Source organism: Bombus pascuorum, chromosome 8, assembly GCF_905332965.1.
Source record: "Bombus pascuorum chromosome 8, iyBomPasc1.1, whole genome shotgun sequence".
Taxonomy (NCBI): domain Eukaryota; kingdom Metazoa; phylum Arthropoda; class Insecta; order Hymenoptera; family Apidae; genus Bombus; species Bombus pascuorum.
In genome coordinates this window covers 5,810,311-5,831,431 of record NC_083495.1, presented here as the reverse complement: position 1 = coordinate 5,831,431, position 21,121 = coordinate 5,810,311, and the positions used below count along the sequence as shown (strand labels likewise).

General features: G+C 42.1%; 1 pseudogene; it reads left to right on the top strand.

Annotated features, from left to right (window-relative positions):
• The window catches only part of LOC132909477 (uncharacterized), a 102,355-nt pseudogene that overhangs the window by 60,123 nt on the left and 21,111 nt on the right, over positions 1 to 21,121 (top strand).

Genomic DNA, 21,121 nt, shown 5'->3' with positions numbered 1-21,121 from the left:
TTCCGAAGATCGAACCCGATGTAAAAAGTGTCACAAAGCTGAAAATCAAAATATTTTACGGTACGAGTGTCTTTGTACTCAAATATTTGCTATAAGACGAAGAATTGTACTTTCTATAATAGGCGTTGCAGGTAATGAACCGACAGGAAGCGGTTCATTAACTTTCGAATTCCAAGCGGAGATTGGTTAAAAAAATATCAGAAAAAGTGGTCGAGCAGATATCCCCATGCAAAACGTGGTTGGGCGATTATCGCATTGCATATAGCGCGAGATCCGTGCTCGTTTTGTGTGTTATGGCTGGAATTGCGAAGGTTGGTGCGCCGCGCGCGGAAAACGCGTGGCGATTTGCGCGGCGGAATGCGCCGCTGCAATCGCAGAAGCTGCGACGGCCGGAGGACCAGAACCGTGGGAAGCAAAAAGTAGCTTGAGAACCCGTACGAGCTACGATAGGTTGGTGTATATACGGGGCTATTCCGACTCTAAGGAGGTGTCGTTCTATCCCTACCTCGAGCCCGCCTACGGACCGGCCAGTTTATCATCGATTTCGTATTTATCCCAGTATCCCGCCTTCTCCACGCTCGGCTCGTTTCGATGACATGTTATCCAACCGGCAGCCGCGATGGCCTCGAACCGATCACGAGCAAGTATCTTTTTAAATTCTTTCATATCGTTCGAGACAAATCGTATTTGAAAAATTAGGTTTACGAAGGACGATGAGTAAAAGTTAATGGACGATATCTAGTTATTCTATGTATGGTCCTTTTGGAAATTTATATATTTATTGTTAGCTATTTTATTTCTATAGATGCAGAGTCTATGGGTTCTCAATTGGACATTTTTCCGAAAGACTATAATTTATGTATTTTGTACACAAAATTCGATTATAGTGAACCAATATAGTGTATCACACATTGATAAATTTATAGAAATGTATAAAAATTATAAATGAGAATTTAATCATTAAGCATTGTCAAACACGATATATTCCACAGATAAAGTAAACGAAGAACAGATATTACAAAATTAGATACAATTACAATTGAAAGGCTGTTCTAGCTGTTTAAAAAATCAATGTTCTTAGAAACCGTGCACTATCCAATTAACTAACTGTACGTCTAACGTCTAAATTCAAAGGCTATTCCAGCTGTTTAAAAAATCATTGTTCTTAGAAACCGTATACTATCCAACAAACTAACTGTACGTCTAATTAATTTTATGAGAGAATGTACTGCAAAGAATCCATTAATTGACATGAGTATTAAAAATCAAGAGCATGAAACTACATGATATAATATCAATAAGGAAAAGGAGAAACAGAATTCAGGCCAGACAATGTAAGATTGCCGCGCCTCAACGCGCGAAAGTAGCTTAAACCCGTCGCTAGCCAGACGACGAGTCGCGAGTGCGCTGGACTAAGACGACGAGATGCATCAAAGGGGGAGGAGAGGTAGTGGGAGCGAAAGAGTGCGAGGAGAGCGAAGTAGGGAGATGCAGCGAGATGTTTCTGGACCAATGGAGAGGCTGCACCACCGTAACCGTATGCAAACTGCATCACCGCCTCCACCTCGAGTGCTCATCGAGTATGCAAAGTCCTTGCTACGTGCTCCGCCCATCCATGGACCTCTCGGTACAGATTTCTACGTGCACTTGTACCTGTACTCGAATGGCGTACATCGTCTCCTTACACCGATGTCCCTATATCAGGCACGATCGCCTTCGCGATCAACTTCTTCCTGCTGACGTTCTTCTTTCTCGCAAGAATTCCGCTTTTTCCGGGATTAACCCCTTTCGCGCGAAGTTGAAGCAAAAATAGAAGAATTTAAAGTCTTGTATAGAAGACTATATAAAAGCTTCGTACATCATACGGACAACTTGAAATAGTACCGAAAATTTTAGGTCCCTTAAATTGCTTGAGTACTTGCTTTATCTATATTGTAATACCAAATCTCATTCGTGGTACTCATTTTAGTTACAATTAATTTTATTAGTTGCAGATATAGTACTAAAATGAAATTTATAATCATTTGAAAATGAAAAAAATACTACGAGATAACTCGTAACTGGCGTTGCTGAATAAAATTCCTGTCCTGACTCCGCAAACTACGAGAAATTTCGTAGTTGGCAGTGAATGGGTTGATTGTCTCGTGTCTTTTATATTTTTACGAGTCTCTTTCTTTAAATGTTTAATTAAAATAATCATAATAATAATATAATAACAATATGATGACATAAACGATGTAAATAATAATAATACGAAAATATATAATATAAGAGAAATCGTAAGGAGCTAAGGACACTAGGTAAACCAAAAAACTGAAGACGTTAAAATTAATAAGAAATTAATCTTCTTCGAAGCATGGATCCATATTCGCTCACTATATTCAATATACCATACCTGTTGCGACTTGGTTTATAACTTTGATACGAGTCAAGCCATTCACGTTCCATAGTTTGTTTTTCATTACCATACAAAGGTGGTCGGCAACGGATAGTAGTAGTCGCGACATCGCCAACGTAAATCTCCACCCTCGATGAACGAGCAGCGCGCATTTAGGGAAACTAATGGCAAAAAGCGGCATAATAATTCCGAATTGATCTCGCTCGCTGCCAACCCGTATGTATATATACAGCAGCTATAAGGCATCTCGCGATCACGTGACAGAGATTCTCGTAAAGGTAAGGACTGGTTGAAAATCCATTATTAACCCGGCTCGGAGGGATCCGTAATAAACGTGGCCGGCTGCCTTCACAACCAGGGGGATGCTGTTCCAAGTAAAAAAGGAAGAAAAACGATAAGAACGCGTATGGAAAATCCTACAGTGCGTTTCACTGGTTTAGTTACAAGAACAATGACTTGACATTGGAATTTGTCTTTTTTATTATATTCATATTTTCTATCATTTATGGTATTCTTCCTAGCATCTGTGCGAATCTTGATATTTAGATCTGATAAAATACAATTTTCGTTTAGCGAAATAATTTGTACTATTTTAGTAAGATTTCTAATCTAACAACTCCCATGTATTTAAGATAGAATGGACAATCTTCATTATTGTAGTCATACAAAATTGAAGTGCAGTTCTTTTATTAGAAATTCTATACAAAGACATACATTTCTTTGTATCTTTACGTTTCTGAAACGACCATTTTGCTTCACCGACAATTTCAGATTTGCAGTCTTGGTAAAGTATCATTTATCATTAATTAAAGTAGTATATTAAGAGCTAAATTTCCGATCGATATTTAAATCATGACAATAGTATGTCGCCCGTTAAAGACGTATAATGATACACGTATAAACTCGTATCGCAAAAACACCTTCGAAGGAACAGTTTACAGTGGTCCTAGACTATATCAAGCCGCAAATTTACGAGCCTTGAGCAGCAGGAATTACATATACCGTCGAAGCAATAATTACTTGCTCGCAACAGCACGCGGATCCAACGCGCGTTTATACGAGGAGTCGGGGCTCGTAAAGCGCGACGAAGCCCAGAATTTTTCCCTGGCTGTGCGCGAACGCTATCGACGTGTGCTGGTTGGTCGTAAAGAAACCGCAGCCTTGCGTAAACTTGCGTTAAACGAAGGACGGTCAGAGGTCCGCGAATCCGCCGCGACCCTGCGCTTTTTTCTGATATAAAATGGTTCGCTTTATTTCGTTGGCTTCGTCGTGATATTAAGTAACGACCTCCTGCAATTTACTAATATCCACCGGGTTTATGGCGGTAAAGGGTCGTGAAAAATGGAGGAATTGAGTTTGCATTGTTGGTAGGTGTTACAGTTTTCAGATTGTTTCATTTGTTGATTGGAATTGCTACAAGAGAGATTTTTTGAGATTTTATGATTCGACGAGTGTGAATTGAGAGTTTGCGTGATTAGTTCGTTCTAAATAAAGTTCTCTAAAATCTCTGATAAAGTTTCAAATATTTGTCATTAGAAAAGCGTTTGAAACTTTCCCTTATTTAACGCTAAAAAAGAATTCGACATTTTTCTTCATTTAACATTATTAATTTTTTATTAATTGGACAGATTAATTGGAGATAAATTGGAGAGAAGCGGATAATTTTATTTGTTTATCGTCCATTCTTCTTTATACGTTATATGCATTTTCGATTGGCGTGCATTCTACGCGCCTAAAGATTTTTACTTTTTGGAAACTTTTCAAATATTTTTAATATAAACACATGAATAGTCAGTATTGAATAGATTAGATACCTTTAAAGATATAGTAACTAACTGTAAGAAATATTCTTAACGTAATGATCTCCAGATGAACTTGGTAAATTTCAATTGTAGCTTCAACTCGAGTACTAATTTTCATCCAACCCCATCTTCTTCAATCCCAAGGACTTGCTATAAGCAAAGTAGCGATTCTAATTCAAAAGAATTCTTCGTCACGAGGAATCCAAAGGCGAAGCAAGGAATACTCACACAGGGATGGTAGTTCCACGAGTGAAAGACCGAGGGTTTATGGTGGTCGGTCGGCCGTTATCGGAGTTATACGGGCTATGGGGTGGTCGGTCACCGGTCCTCTCTTAGATATCAGCCACCCTCCAGCCGCGTTCTTCTTTCCAACTCTCTCTTCGACGATTTACACTGGCCAGTATCGGTGTTGGTTCCACCAAACACTCGTGCACACACCGAGAAAAACTTATCTCGACAAAATCGTATCGATCATTGATCATCAGGTAACACCTTTCGCTTCGTTTTAACACTTCAACGACAGGGTACGTCAATTAGTGTCTTGACTAACGATTAAACTAATACTAGGCGTCCCATTCCAAACTACTCGCTATTCGAAAAAAAAATTCGAAATGAGACTTACCGTAGGTCGAGGACATATTACGCTGGAGTACAAATTTTGTCTAGAAAGTGTCTTGGAAATTTTGCTTTCTCAGTGGAATAATATTAATATTTCTGTTTCGCTAACTGTACGATTGTCTTGCTTCTCGTTTTCCAATGATGCTCCTAGATTAGTATTCATACTATTTAGTATTCGTTATTAGTATTCATAATCATATTAAAGGTACTCCATCGACAAACTATCGATACGTCCAACCATCAGTACGACAGAATTTACGTTATTCGTTCACAGAATATAATGACGAACGCCGTAAGTTTTATTCAATAGGGAGGTCGAGGAAGAAGCTCGAACGACATGAGAAAAGAGAGAGAGAGAGGTTGGCGTTATGCCTGCTCGTTAGAGTGGCGAGATCGGTGTCGCGATTCCGGCGATCGAGCAGATTAATGGTCATCGCTGTCACTTAGTCTCTGAAAATCGAGATTTATCTCGTTACTTCACCGGCTGTCTAATTGTTTAAGCCGAATGCAACGGTCGGTCCCAACTGTAAAACGTACGGTGTATATGGTTCTCGATATGTTTTATCGTGTGTTTGGTTTTTAAGAGGCTCGTTTTCTCCCCCGATCGCCGGTGATTGGACTAATCGAGAGGGGAAAGCGAGATTCGTGTCAAACTGCAACCAAGTGCTACCAGCAATCGCGTTGGAATTCAACGATTCGTCTGTGATTTGTTAGATTATGCGCTTAGGTGTTCAGGCTTGACATTTGTCTTGTACACCTCGTTTATACCATGAGATTTTGTGCCTCGTAGTGTAAGTCTACGTGTAATTAGCCCCTTTTTTCAAACGGTCTTATGTAATTATTTCTTGTAATAAATCAGTCGAAGAAATATGCACTTTCGCCGATCATCGCAGCGAAACGAGGAATTTCTTGCCAAGATTCGTTAAATCTACAGAAATTTCTTTCGAATGCAGCGTGGTAAATGATTAACTCGGAAGATTCGTCTCGGTTCTACGCGTTGGAAAAAAGTATTTGAATTTTTGCAGTTTCAAATCCGCGTTTCTTCGCTCGATACTTAAATCATCTTGATATTAGAAAGCGTCGATTGAAATAAAATAAGAAGGCGATTGCTAGGTTTGTTGGGGGCTTCAGGATAGATGTTCACGTGTGCGGGCTTGTATTAAAGGATCGAAGCGGCGGCGAACATCAAAAGACGCCCCCACACGCGGTCGATCGTCGCAGAAATGCCACTGTCTCGTCCCAGACGCTGTGCCGTGTGCACGCGTGCATGCATCGCCGACGTGGACGTGTACGATCGCATAGGATCATGCGATTATGCAGTCAAAGCTGTCGCTGGAATCGTTGCCGAGTCGCACCTGCAGATTAACGTCACTATGATAGCGATCTGTTAGGCGAAGAAGAAACAGTTCTATCATTCTAGGCACGATCTTCTTTTGCGGTTCGGTGGTTCTTTGAAGCAAAATCTGATTCTTGATCTATTACATGAAATGAACAAAAATAACTGATATTACAGTGGAAAGGGAGAAGAAAGAAAGAAGAGGAGGGGATGCAAAGAAGGCGAATGAAGGAGAGAAGGGGAATGCAAGAATGGAAGGAAAAGGAAAAGAAAGAAATCAAAAAGAGGGAAAGGGAAAGAAAAGACAATAGAAAAGAGGAAAAGGGTAACCTACAGGAAGGTACCAAAGGTAGAAAAAGTAGAAAGTACAAGATGTTTCTTTAGTACTTTTCTACAGTTGTTGCAGATTTGCAGTTGTAACGCATGTTCGTCACTTTTTCTTCGCTTGCAAATGAAGATAAGAGTAGGAAGACTTGTTAATTAATAGAAATTCTAATTTTCAGTTTAGTTTCGTTATTTAAACAGTAACTTCCATAAGTCTTCTAGGAAAACCAGCCATTTCGCTTCTTTAAAAATGAAATTGTCTATCGTCGATAAGAAAACGCAGTGCGCGGAAACGACGTCGAACGAACCGGAGTTCTACGATCGAAATTCGAGGTAAATGATGCCCGAAGATAAACGCGCTCGGCTGCACGTGCACCGCGTGCAAACGTGAAAATTGTCGTCGTTGCATGAGCGCAAGCGTGCGTGAGCCTACGTGCAAGATGATACGCTCGTATGCATCGGGCCCCCCGGCTAAGTGACCTGCCCGGTGCATCTGCGTAATTCGCAGCACGTGCATCTCTCCTGCGCGTTTATACGGTGGCGAGCGGTAATCGCTCGCGAACAGCCACCGCTGCTCGATCAAACGGGAATCGAAACGGCCGATTCGTTTCTTGCGGCGAGATCGTATCCAATAAGGCGATAGGAAAATCTTTCCGCATCTTCTTCGCTTTTAAGATTCAGAGGAATAGGAATTACTGTAGAGAATAGCGTAATTGAAAAACACAGAGAAGAAATATGATAGTAGTATATTCTTGCTTGTGTCCTGATTTTGATATCGCTTTGATATGACCGAAGGTCTCGTATATATTATTTTAACAAAATAGTTTGTTTGATTAAAGATATAAAATTCATAAAAAAATAGGTGATAAATACAACAAGCTTTGTAAATAAATCGACGGCATAACTAATCTTATATTTGTATAATCAGGGGAGTGGCAGAAGCAAATATTTAATGCCAAAGTCAAATAAAGTGACGATATTGGTAATACTATGTGATCGATAGCATATTGAGCTTTAAAATTGCTCTCTCGTAAGAAACGAGAAACGTAGGTAACTTGTCATAGTTTTTCCCTATGGTCTTCGATTGTTTCCTAGAAAATTACTTTTCTCCTTATAGAGAGTTAACTGGTAGGAAGATTCTGAAGGAATGTTCGAATAAAGAATCAAAGATTGTATAGCAACGAATCGATGACGTGTAAGCGGATTAGAATCGAAGCAAATGTGAACGAAGAGATATAATTGAGACTGTTCAACGATGAATATTGACGTCCGTTATTGTCGACCTTTTTAATCTCCATAAGAATGCAATTGTCTGACAATATCGTTGAAGGAAAACGATTTGTTTTTCTCGCGATTCACCGATCAGGGTGAAATTACATAGTCGCTCCAGACAGGAGATCGGTAAAAGGAAGGAAGCGTCTAATGCGTGCACATTATGAATGCGCCACTAATTGATGAGAATCTGCTAAAGCGTTGAAGCCGAGAATTATGCAACGAAACGGTACGATGTAATTCACCCATTGTGTCGTAGGTGGAATTATATGGCGCGCAAACCTGTTTCCCATGCTGGGCATGCATAACCAGCAGCGATAACTTTATTACATACGGAGGCGATGTCAGCCCGATAGCTTCTTCGATCCGATAAGATCGCGATATCTCATCCGGATGTTTATTTCAAAGGCGGAATTACGAGTCTGGAGCGACGCCAGCCATCGTAAATTTCACGAAGCGAGAAAAATAGCGTCAATTCTTCTCCTACCACCTCTCTCTCTCTCTCTCTCCCTCTCTCTTTGCTTTTCCTCTTTTCTTTTTCTCGTTTAACGCGTCTCGTCGTTGACAACGTTTGTTGGTCGAAAATCTTCAATAATGGAAAACGGATTGGAAGAAAAAAAGGAGAACGCTTCTGCTCTTTCTTTATTTTCTCTATTTTCTGTTGGATCGAAAAAGGTTTAAAAGGGAACGAAACATGGATTTTGTTAAAAGAAGAGTCCTTAGTCGCGACCATATCGCGAAACGATTCGTACTTTCACGTGCCTGGACAAATTACGGCTCGTCGTGGCACCGAAGACGATGAAAAATGAGCAAAATCCACTTCTCGAGTCATTAATGTCGCGATATCTGTTTTACGGTGCCGCGTCTGAAACATAACTTCGCATGGTCGACTTGTCCCTGTGCACGGTTCAGTAACTTCTCCTTTATCCTACGAAACGCGGAAGTCGCCTGGAATTCCTTCGCTGCTATTAGCGACGACGATACCTCCTCTCTGGGCATCGTAAAGAGCGACGATTAGAAGTAGACCGTTTACTGGGAAATCCGCCGCACGGAGTCTTACCCCTCACGATATTTAATAAATGCGCCGTCGTCTTTTCTTGTCTGCACATTGAAGTATCTTTCTTTCTTTACCATCGCAATTATAAATCATCGAACATAATCTCATACAGCTCGGATGTAAAAACAATTTAATAAAGTACTACGTTCATTGTCAAACTTAACTCTTTCGCTGCGTAACGATATACCTGGCAATAATTTATTTAAAAATACACGCATGTACTTATGTTCTCTGTATACATCACGCCCTAATTGATTATGCGAATCTTTTAAACGTTCGCGCATACGAAAACGTATTTGGAACCTACGAAAGGTCTACTACCATAGCGAAAGAGTCAAGAGCCAGCAACTACAGCACTTTATCCAAATAAAACAACTCAAAAATAATAAAATACGAGGAAGGGAAAGCAAAGAAGAAACTCGATAAAGCAACGCGAGTATTTCTTATTCGAAGCAACGCGGCGAACGGTGTCGCGGGGGTGGAAACAGAGGTGAAAGGGGGTGTCCTACGGTCGAGGTGGGGTGTTGTACACCTCCGCGATCCATATTTTACAATATGGACGCGGGGTGGCTGGCAGGTTAGGGGTGGCCTATAGGCGGCACGCTGATGTACGCAGGTCTGCCAACGATTGGTCGATAGTAACGCGACGATTCTCTCTCCGACTTTCTCTCCCTTCCGCGTCGTTGTATCTCCTCCTCGTTCCACAAACGTGATTTACACGCGCTTGCGAGTGGTCGTATGCAGATCCTTCCTTCGTGGATGCCAGTTCCCCACCAGCGAACGTCGTTTCAACCCTCCGACCCTCGGAAACTCGTCCGGCCTATCGCTCTTCTTCCTCCTCGCAGACCGAACCTTAAGGGTGGATCATTTTATATTCGCCTTCGCGATAAAAAAAATGGCGAACAACTGGTTTCTACCTTTCTCGTTGCGAGATAAGTTTCATAGATGGGTTTCACGAAGGGGTAAATAACGCGAAAATTGGGCGAACTCAAGTTTAAGAAGCATTAAGAATGGTAAAAAGATTCTACGTTTTGGTTCGTAATGAATGAAATTATTTGTTCAAACTTCGGTGATTTGTCTGAAATATCACCGTAATTTTTGAACTTCCATTTTTAAATAACGTGTACACAGAATATCTATAAAATTCTATGTTGCTTCCTTTGTTAATGCATGATATTATCTCCAGTGTATAAAAGACGAAAAATATTTCTACATTAATTACTACTTAGCCACAAGTTCTCGAACGGTATACCCTTGAAACGATCTTCGATTAACCTCCGGCCACCTTTCCTGTCTTCAAACGACCCTGACCACTTATGACACATCACCGTTCACTCTTTCTGACCTTTAATTAATTTTCAGTATCGACGACAAGTCCTCGCACGACCTCGAATCATCCTCGCTTAATTTTCAAGTAATCTTCACATGCCCCATGGGATTAACAGAATTATCAATCAATTCCCGTAGACAATTTGAAATTTCTTAAAATATACAAACCGCTATAAATTACTTAATTGTTCCACTCGTGTATTTCGCTGTCACTGCAGAACCCTATAGGGTGGCGTGCAACGGAAACTTTACTCATCCTCCGACGCAGACTTTCCTCTCGCGTTCTCTGTCCGCCGAGAACGTCAAACAAAGGACTCCCGACTAGGTGCATTATGTCTCCCCGAACTCATAAGAAAACGGGACTTCGAAAATAGTAATGATATTATGTTTGCGTCTCCCGCGGCAGGGAAACGGCGAGAACGCGTTAGGGGTGAGCCGGAGGATACCGAAATGGTATAGAGAACGAGAAGAACGAGACGAAGTGGCGTATAACGAGAAACAGAGAGAGGAAGGGGGATATGGGAGTTGTAGACGGGGTTGGAAGGAGGATGAGAGAAGAGAGAGAGAGAGAGGGAAAGAAAAAGAGAGAGAAAGAGTGGAATCTTGGACGTAACGGGAGGGTGAGGCGTAATATCCCGAGTAAAACTTTTCACTCAACGCGAGAATAGGGTTGGCTGGCTACGGGCTACGGCGCTGAAGGGGGTTGGCTGGTCGTACGGCGGGAAGGAAGGAGGCAGAGGCCAACTAAGTACAAAGAATGTAATGTCCTCCTTCTAGCGGCCCGCTATACCTTTCACCGGATTTCACCCGGAGATGTCCCGTGGAATAATAAGGATAAGAATGCCAGGGAGAAAGACTAGGATGGCCAGCGTCTAGCTTCGTCGAGCGTTAGTCGCGCGGTTTACGTAGAAGAATCCGCGAATCTCGGACATCTATGGGGTAGAAACTGGGAAGGGCAGAAGAGAAACTGTGGTCTGAGCTCCTTTGAACGATCGACGTGGATTATTTCGCGAGATAATGAGGGTCGGGTATTTTTTCTTGTCGGTAGAATTGGCGCTTGAAATCTGTGTAGGCGTATTTAGGAAGAGAAATACGACGAAAGAGAAAATGTTATATCTTCTGTATTAATCTGTATTGTTAAAAAGAAAAATGACAATCGGTCTTTTCAATTCGAGCTTTAAATCAACCGTGGCTTAGATTTATATAGAGAGGCGAAAATTGTCGGAGTCATCGATAAAAAAGAAAAGCTCGGAACAAGAAAAAGTTACCCATTAACATTAAACTGCCCAAAGCAAGAAGAGGAAGAAAGACAGGGACGCACTCTGCACGCGTTTACGTCGCTCTTCCGTCGTTGCCTATAAATTCCTCCTATTCTCTGGTGCAAGAAACTTCGATCCACGAACCACGGAAGAGGAACAGAGACACGGGGAAACGATATATTAATAGAAAATAATCGCGCGGCGAAACGAAGGGCCAAAGTCTTCCAAGATTCTCGCCCATTTATGAGTCGAACCGTCTTACAAACGACAGTAATTATTTAACCGTTCCTCGGTGCAACCGGCCGTTTTTTGCCACGGTGATCGCCGTTGGCTAGCAAACGGGAAGGGAAAATGGAATGAAAAGAGAGAGAGAAACGTGAAAAGGAAACGGACAGAGGATAAGGAAAGAGAGATTGAAACGGGACTGGTGGGAGTCAGCCCATAAGCGAGTTCCATAAGGGACACCGTGAGAATTGGAACTGCGTATGCGCCACGGGGACAACGGGCCGCGAGGAGCTCTCTCGACTAGGCTAGCTACGAGAAAAACTCACCTTCATTATGCTACCGGCATCGTAATATAATGGTTAAAATCACCGTAAATGGCCGCGACCGGCCGCCCGTCCAAGCGTTATACCGCGTAAGCACGCGCTCCCGTGCGTGAGACACTCTGTGTACACGGGGTGTTGCAGAAATAACCGCGGCAGATTAGACCCGAAGCTTTTTGTCGCTGCCTAGCTCCTATCGATCCTACTTTTTCGGCCCTGTCTCGCTGTCGTTGCTTGTTCCAGCCAAGGGTGAATTGGCTCGGGAACTACACGGAGAATTACTCAATCTCGGAACGCTGTGCGTTTTGTCCTGATTTTTTTACGTTTTTCAATAATTAGGATAAATATTCCCGGTTTGCGTTATACACATGTACGAGGACCATAGGCGAAATACACGAGTCGCGGGTCTTATTTTTCACACGAGAGCGATTTTTAAATTCTGTAGCTTGTCAACCAACCGTATTATCGAGACTGTCTTTTTATTAAATTTCGTTGCGGAAATCTATCAAAAGATATTTACGTCAAAAATGTAAATTTTTGTTGAATATGCTTATGTCCTGTGATTACATTTTCCGCGATTGTCGTATATTTTTCAGTTTTCTCCTAATACATATTACGTACGTATTCTATTGCAATTGCTCGTGGTAATCCCAGAGGACGACTGAATGCAAATTCGCGAAGAACAGCGCGAACTACGCAGAATGCAAACGGCGATCACGTTGCGAAACGGAGAAAGTTACGCGAACGAAAGAACAATCGCGCGTTCGCGTCGAAACGTAAAGTCATCCTTGTTAGACGGCGAGACAAATCGAAACTGAAATCCTAGGTTAATAACCAGGGTCATTAATCGTTGTAATCGCCAATGTGTTACGAACCGTTATATCGTCCTCCTTCTCTCCACTTCGACGTACATACGCGATATACAATACCTTCGAAGTACAACAAAACTTCTACCACTTGGAATCATCGAACCGATAAAATCCCTATACGTAGAAGGAACTTGTAGCTGTGTAAAATTATTTTCGAAATTCTGATCTAGCAATTTGAACCGCGTGAAACGATGACAAATGTCGACACCAATCCGTCGATCGACATGTAAACGAAATGCAAACGACTGTCAGCGGCCCTGTTGTCGCAATTGCAAAAATTGCGAAAGTTAGTCGATCGCGATGTAGTCATTGGCTGCCTAGGCTGGCACTAATGTGGGAGAGCTATGTCAGAGCCGCGGCGTACCAGATATCCCGACCGTCAAAGTCGCACAATCCGGCCTGTCCGGATCATAAGCAGGTGGTTTGTCAGGAATGCCAGAGGACTGGCTTGGGGACTAATAAATCGAACACAACTCGCTACGATTTTTCTTTTTCGTTTAAATAAGGAGCGCGTTCCGGCTTCGAGGGCGTTCTCCTCGAAAATAATTCAATCGGCTTTTATTCTTTAAAATCGAGGTCTTTTTCCCCGCGATTTTTGTCTCCTTTTTTATTGTTTTCTTTCCACGTAATGTCGAAAGGTAAAAAAGGGAAACGACCGGCCAATCTATTAGATAGCCGGCCGATTGTTTCGATCCGGTGGCAAAAGCGCGATTTTACCGCCGTGACGTAACTGGAAATTCTTCAACAATGCCTCCTTGTTCCCTTGCCCTCTCCTCTCTCTCTCTTTCTCTCTCTCTCTTTCTCGACAACCATTTTATTTATTTAAACCTGGCTAACGAGCATTTTCTCCGCGATCTCTTTCCTAGATCCCATATGTGTGTACGCGTGTACGCGATTAATAATTTTATTAGTTAGAAAGGGAATAATTACTGAAATTAACGACTTCTTCGAAACACTTTCTACGACGTCGATAACGATCGTACGCGAGTCTAGCATACCTATTCGCTGTAGACATCGACCAGATTCTATGCGTATTATGATGATAATACTAAGCCAATCCAGTGTCACGCACCAATCCCACGATTCTTTCTTCCGGTTAATTTCTCCCTTGTTTATTATATTATGCCACATATAAATATTATTTTCAAACACCGATGATAATAATAGTGTTACAGAATTATTCTATTCAACATACTCGATCGTTTCATTACGAGAAAGTAGATAGAAATCCATCGTGACTACCGTCTTAAACAATCCCAAATGAATAATATTTCAACATTTCGTATTTGACGTAAATCAAATGGAATACGTTTTAATAGCAATCTTTCTGCTTGAATTCTATCGTTGGAAATCGAATATTCACGCAAAAGTGCAGCTGCTTACGATCGTTTTGTACAGCGGGAAAATCGGTGCGTGTATAACGATACGATCGTGGGGGGAAGGAGGGGGTCGAGCAAACGAAACAGCGTATGCATGCAGGAGCACGTTCCACGGTTAATAGCGGGCATACGCGTTCGAGCATCCGCGTGGCAAGTAATTGAGTAAACCATTGCGAAGCGTGAAATGCTCAATAGTAAGTAAATTACAGGGTCTGGCTTATTGAATAACATGCTACATAAACGTAATTAATAATTACCGACCAATTATGCCTGATACATACAAAGACTCCAGATATTTCAGCCTATGCCAACGTGACTATTCCAGCGTTTCGATTCGATCGTTGGAAACCTAACTTTGCAAGTGTTAGAATTTAATCTTAAAGTTAAGATTAATAATCTGTGGAAGACACAATGTTTATGTTAAAATAATATTCAGTGATATTTATTAAATATAACTACAGAACCAAATGTATATAAGCGAGTAATATAACCAAATATATAATTATTAATATATAAGTATATAACCAAATGATATAATTACCAACGTATACAAGAATTGTTGATAGTTGGCCAGTTACTCTCGGACTAGACGTAGGTAGTAACCCATGATCCCTTAAATATTTTGAACCCCACTCTCTATACAGTAATGAGTATGACCTGTGTAAGTGTCCTGTTCAAATACCTGTGTGGGTTTCTGTGTAAGAGTATTGTGCTTATGCGTGTAATATCGTTGTATTCCAACAGCAAGGATTATTGATACTTCTGACGATTAAATTTCTAAAATTTGCATAGGAAAGTATGTATATATATACCAGCGCGTTTTTATTATTAGTTGGTATAATAATTATTACAATTGGATGTTGCACATTTCTGTTCCCATAATCTTCTCATAACGCATGATGTGAATAATATTATGATGACGTAGACGATGCAAGTGCCAAAATTGGAAATTTTCAATTTACACAAAATAAATAAATAAATAAATATAAATCTTATGAAAGTTCTAAATGATAAAATTAATTACTTCAATCCTCAGCACAGAATTTACATTCCTTTCCACTAAAAGCATTTCATCTTCTCATCACTTACTCTATTTACCATTTGATCTCAATACTTTCTCAATACTTTAATCTTAAAGTACAATTTCTAAAAAGTTTGCCATCTTAATTGTTACAGTATTATACAAGTATTTCAACTCAGATCGCTGGTGGGAACGCGAAACGCCCCTTGGGTTCGGAAGGAGGTAAACGACTCGGCGCGGCGGCACGAGCCAAGTGCAAATAGGCAATACGTCCGATTAGAAGCGTGTTATCTTAGATCGGCATTCGGGCTCCTCCGCCACGGGCACCGTTGCACCTGTGCATCGGGTGAACCAGGTGACGCGAAGCGACCGAGCTTCTGACGGTGCCCACCTACGTTGCTGATATACCACGTGTCACGCTCCACACAGGAAGTGACGTCACCGTGTCACGGAGCACGATGGAATGCACGGCCGCGATAGCACGTCCCCGATATCCAACGATCGTGCCACGCTGTGGATAAGCGAAGATACTGTCGCGAACGCACCCAGATTTCCCTTCCAATACAAACACTCGACGGGACTTATATTTTATGCCAAGAGCATATTAAAATTTTAGGCAAAGGTATAAAAAGACATTAACCCTTTGTACGTTGTGTTGGCGTTGGTTTTCCATCAATGATGGGGTGTACATTTCTAATTTTGTTATTAATTTGAAATTAATACCCAAGATATCAATAATGGTATTATCTACTCTGATAAAATTGTTTGTAGAGTTCCCTAAAATAGCAAAATTCCAAGCTGATCTTTTTCTCAGATTCTCGATAAAGTAGCGACTTTTGTTCGATAGTGTACAATAAATTCATAGATATCTTTAATCTTCCCCTTTTCGAAACATGATATTTAATTTTTCAGCAAAACCTTTTACTACTGTTAAAGTGGTCATCACTTTTAAGAAAACCCTACATCTGGTCTTCAGTTTTCTCAAGCACTGAAGCCATCGACAGCGTTTAAACGAAAGACCGCGTCGAAGGCAAACCATAAACAGTAGATAGGCGACGTTGGCTTCAGGGTTTTCAGTCATAGGGTAGCGTGCGGATCTGGATCAGCTCATATTATATTCCGTACTCTTTATTTACACTTTAGTTTTAAAATATATATTTTCTACCTTGCAATTTATCCACGCGTTCCTTTGTATTCACATACATCTAATAAGCCCAACAACTACGAAAGGGTGATCAGGTCGTTGATCAATTGTATTAAAGAATCCTCAAGATTCAGAGGATTGAATCTAGAAAATTCGAAGTCCTCGCAATCTCGAGAATAAATAGAAGATACTTCATAAAGAGAATCGCGTTTAAATACCGATTTTCAAGTCTAGTGTCGTTAAGTTCTGGAAGTAAAGCCGAAGGGGATGAACGGTGTGCGTATCACGTGTTGCACTGGGCAGACCGAGCAGAAGAGGAAACACCCTTCCTGCCATCTCCTGGAAAACACTCGTAACCGGCCGAGTTCCGTGACGCTTGAAAATCAATGAGCTCGACGAACTAGCGGACTGGCAGATTTATACGGTTCCACTTTTATGAGCAAATGTAGAGAATATGATTAAATCAGGAGCAAAATATTTATGGAAACAGCGAATCAGAGAATCTACGATCGTATCCGCTATTGTGAAATAATGACTATTCGAGAAATCGCGTTCACATTGCTACCCGAGCAACACGAGCAAGAAGAGCCAAAGTGTTCTTACGAATCAGCCATAGGCAAAGTCAAGAATCATTTTCATTGAAAGGGGAGATGGAAAAGAGAGAAAAGGCAAGTTCGATCGACAGATCGGTCTTTTCGTATTTTTCTGTGAAAACTCGATGGATCGAGAGTTCAAGGGGACGAAATTCACGGGTCGGAAGATCGGAACACAACAACGGATCCCACGATCGTACGACGACACTGGCCTTGCAACTTCTTCGCGCAAAACACGTCGAAAAAGAAATCGGCCCTGGACTGCATAAAGAATGCAATTAAGCGAATCGTGTATTGTAATTAACGGCCATTCTCTTCTTCCGACGGATTCCCTCCTCGTCAGGTGCGTGCAAACGTGCTCAGCTGAGTGGACGTAATCCGTTCTCCACCTCCTCTTTCTTCTCCTCTTGCATCTCCTTTCTTCTTCTTCTCTTTCTCCACTTCTTCCCTTCTTCCCTTTGACTATGTCGCGTCTCGTTCGTCCTTTGCTCTTTTATTCCTTTTTTATTCTTCTCCTTCTTCTTTCTTCCTCTTCTTCTCCTTCTCTTTCTTCTTCTTTTGCTATACACCTTCCACGATTAGCCTCTCGAATTAGCGACTACCGCACGAACGTGACGAACAAATTAACAAATCGAACGGGACGCGACGATGTGTCCGAAATTCCCGCGATTGTCGGACAAGGCACGCACACGAATACAAACGATTATATTCGACATTCTGATGATTAATAATTCCATGTATTATTCGTATTACTATCGAAATGCAGAGCGTACAATGAATATTCGTAGAGATCGTCGACGTGCTATATTCGTTCTAAATTATATTCGAAATCAAGTTTGCGAGCGTTAAAAGAAAGTTTCGTAATTACAACCGGCGCGATTCTCCGGTTAATTAAGCAGTCGACGGCGGGCACGAGAAATCGGGCGGCCGATAAGTATTGTAAGGCAGGGTCTATGTATCTGTGGAAATTCATTATTAACGTAAATCAACCCAATTACAAACTCTATTCACGTCTAGTGCACTTCCGCCGCGATCTGAGTCACTCGATTACATAAGCACCCTCGCCAAAGCTCGTAAACGCTTTTACATTGAACTGCATATTCCCGTTTGATTCGCAGGCTATCCAAGCGTTATTTTACCGTGAGTTCACCAACGATTCGTTCATCCATCTTCTAAACTCGATCGAAGGGACATAAAGGAACGTCGAGAGAAATCCAAAGGCCCTATACGTTCGATTTCGCAGGTGAGTAATCGACTAGGACGGACGCCAATCAGTACGAAGCTGAACGAGGCAAAAGTTGATTCGTGCCGGTCGCAAATTCAATTAAAAGTTGCGGTTATTAGGTTGGACAATGAGTCCCACGAGCCCCTCTGCTCGAGGGAGCGGACGTACTGTCGTAGAAAGGGCAGAAGAAAGGGTGCGCACAGAGAGCAGAAGGATAGATAAAAAAGGACGAAACGTAAAACTAATGGGGTCCTTGCTGATTCCGCTCGGCTGCCACCTTGATTAAGCTGCTCGCGACGCTTCGAGAAAATATAATGACTTCTTTGCTCTGCAAACGCCGCTACCCTCACGGCTAGAGGTTCCTTTCGCTCCTTTTCTCTATGTGTCTGTTTCACTTTCTATTCGTCTTTAGTTCTTCTCGTTCGTCCGACTGTCCACGGTATCTCCACGAGGAGGCTCTCGCGTTAGATATAGCCTGAAGATAAGTCGACGTCTGATTTCAAAGATTAATTAACGAGAGATACGTTCGCGACGCCGGTCAGCAAGAACAAAGAAGGAAGGCCATTCGCGTCCGACAACAGTCACGCGTCAAAGCGATCGCGCCACGTTGGAAATGTAAATACCATCCCTGATTGGTAACCACTTATCGTAGCATGCGTTAGCAACGCATTAACAACGTTATCGGAAACGGTGAACCGACGTAGACCATTTAAAGGGATATGAGTCTCCATCGTAAATATTGTGACGTAAATGCGGACATCGATCGCGCACTTCATTTTGGGTACAAAAGTTTGCATCTATTCAAACTTGATTGAATTTTAAAAATCAGTGAATTTAAAAAGGAAGTAAAAGATTGACATTGAAGTTCCACTACAATTATCGGATAAACTACAGGTGCATCAAATTTGAATCGCAAACGATTACGATCTTTCAGGCGCATATCTGGTACCTTTTGTATATAAATCTACGCTTCGTCACAGAAGTTTCCAAGTTGTGTCGTGTCTATACGGCCATCAGAACTTTGATCTATTTGACATCAAAAAACCTGCCAGTCAACCTTTCCACGATATTATACGAAGCACGAATCACGAAACCTCAATCATCCTTAGGTTTAACGATCTAACATTATAAGCAAATCACGTGCGAAACGATCAAACAAAAGAACAAGATCAAGATCAAGATCCCGCAATAGAGCCGCAGGCTAAATAACCCACGGATCCCGTAATCGATTCTGAAAAGGCTGCCGATCGATTCGAGAATCACGAAAATCACGTGGCGCATCAATCATCTGGAAGTATATCAAACTTGTGCAAAAGCCAGCGTACCTCAACCGACTTATTATGATAATCTAAGGCCTTAATTAAGAGCTTACGGTATAAAGGTCGTCGTATAAAACGCGCCAGCAGCCGGCACAATGGCTGCGCGAGGCCAGCACCGAACAACAACGCGGAGAATAGCTTGGAACGTGGCGAATTGCTCGTGCCCCGCAATCTCGCCCGGAGTCCCGGCGGCCAAGATTAAGGGAATAAATATCCAGACCCGATAATTGTATTGGTAGTTTCAGTAACTAATGATCTAAAAGTCGTTAGCACCGCGCCCGATTCGTGAAGGGTGTTACGAGCCTTATACTTTGGCCCTGGGACGACCAGATCCAGAGGAACGAGGAAAACGTTAGCGAGGAAGGAGGGAGGAGAGGGCGGGTGGTTTCGATACTCCCGTCCAGAATGAAACTACGACCTACCTACCTACCTCGACGCACGACCAATCCGACGTTTGCACGATGGTAATTCACGATCGTGGTTGCGAGCCTTCGAGAATTGGAAGAACGGAATCGGGATGTATCGGCCTGATAAGTGGAATGTCTCATCCCCTTGAGACCTCGTTGCAGCTGTTGTATTTCCGTGTTCCGGCAGACTGGTAGCACTGATTGTTTCATTTGAATCTTCTCTGCCTTTTCGACCGAAAGATTTCGAAGAAAACATGATACAAAAGACGCAATCATTAAATTACAAACGTCGACGCATGTATATTAATTTGTATGCACATTCGCAAAGACTTAGAAAATCATTGAAGGTTTATCTCGTATTTATCGCGTTCTTGGGAAAAATACACTTATCTTATTCTTCCACTGAACTTCTCAATATTTATCGTTTCTTTATCAGATTTTCACTCGTAGGCGCTTCTCGATCCAAACTCTCCTTTCCTCAAACGTTTCCAAACGTAAACGGCAAAAGATAAAGAGATCGCGAATCGATGGAGACCTTCGTGAGCCAAAATAGAGAGAATCTATCACTTCACTTATTTCAAATATTTCCACCAAGAACACATTCTTTGAGCGTTCCACGCGCGTTATATCGTTCAGAAGCGTCAGCCAAAAGCGCAGATCGCGTTGGCAAAACGTCGACATCCTGCTGGGCCAAGAATCTAACACCGAAAGCGCGCGACTCGCGGCGAGGACGCGTTCCAGGTTGTTGCATAAAGGCCTGTCGTCCGATTATATACACGCGGATATATGCAGAACCAGTCTCTGGTATTATTTATCGCCATCCGTGGCCACGAATACTCGAGTTTCGCGCGGTCATCCTCCTCCCCGTGATCGAGGATCAAAAGGTTAGCACCCGACATCCCGCGCAGTCGGCGGCTTGACACTCCTCCTCGCGGCCGTATCGATATTTCTCTCGAAAAACCCTCGATTCGATGTAGAACAATGCGTTCCATCGGCAGCCTCCTCTTCGATGCTCCTTCTTCCACAGCAGAAAACGGATGGTCACGCCTGGTTACGCACCCGAAGTGCGTATGAGCTCTGTGTCGATGCTTGAAGCTGCAGAAATGCGAGTACTTGCCTCTCGATCGGTTCTCTGGATACAGCTAGTGCTCGACTATAAAGTGTGACCGATCTAGAATCTCCATTTGGAAACAGAGTACGGATATGGAAACTACAAGAGAAGGA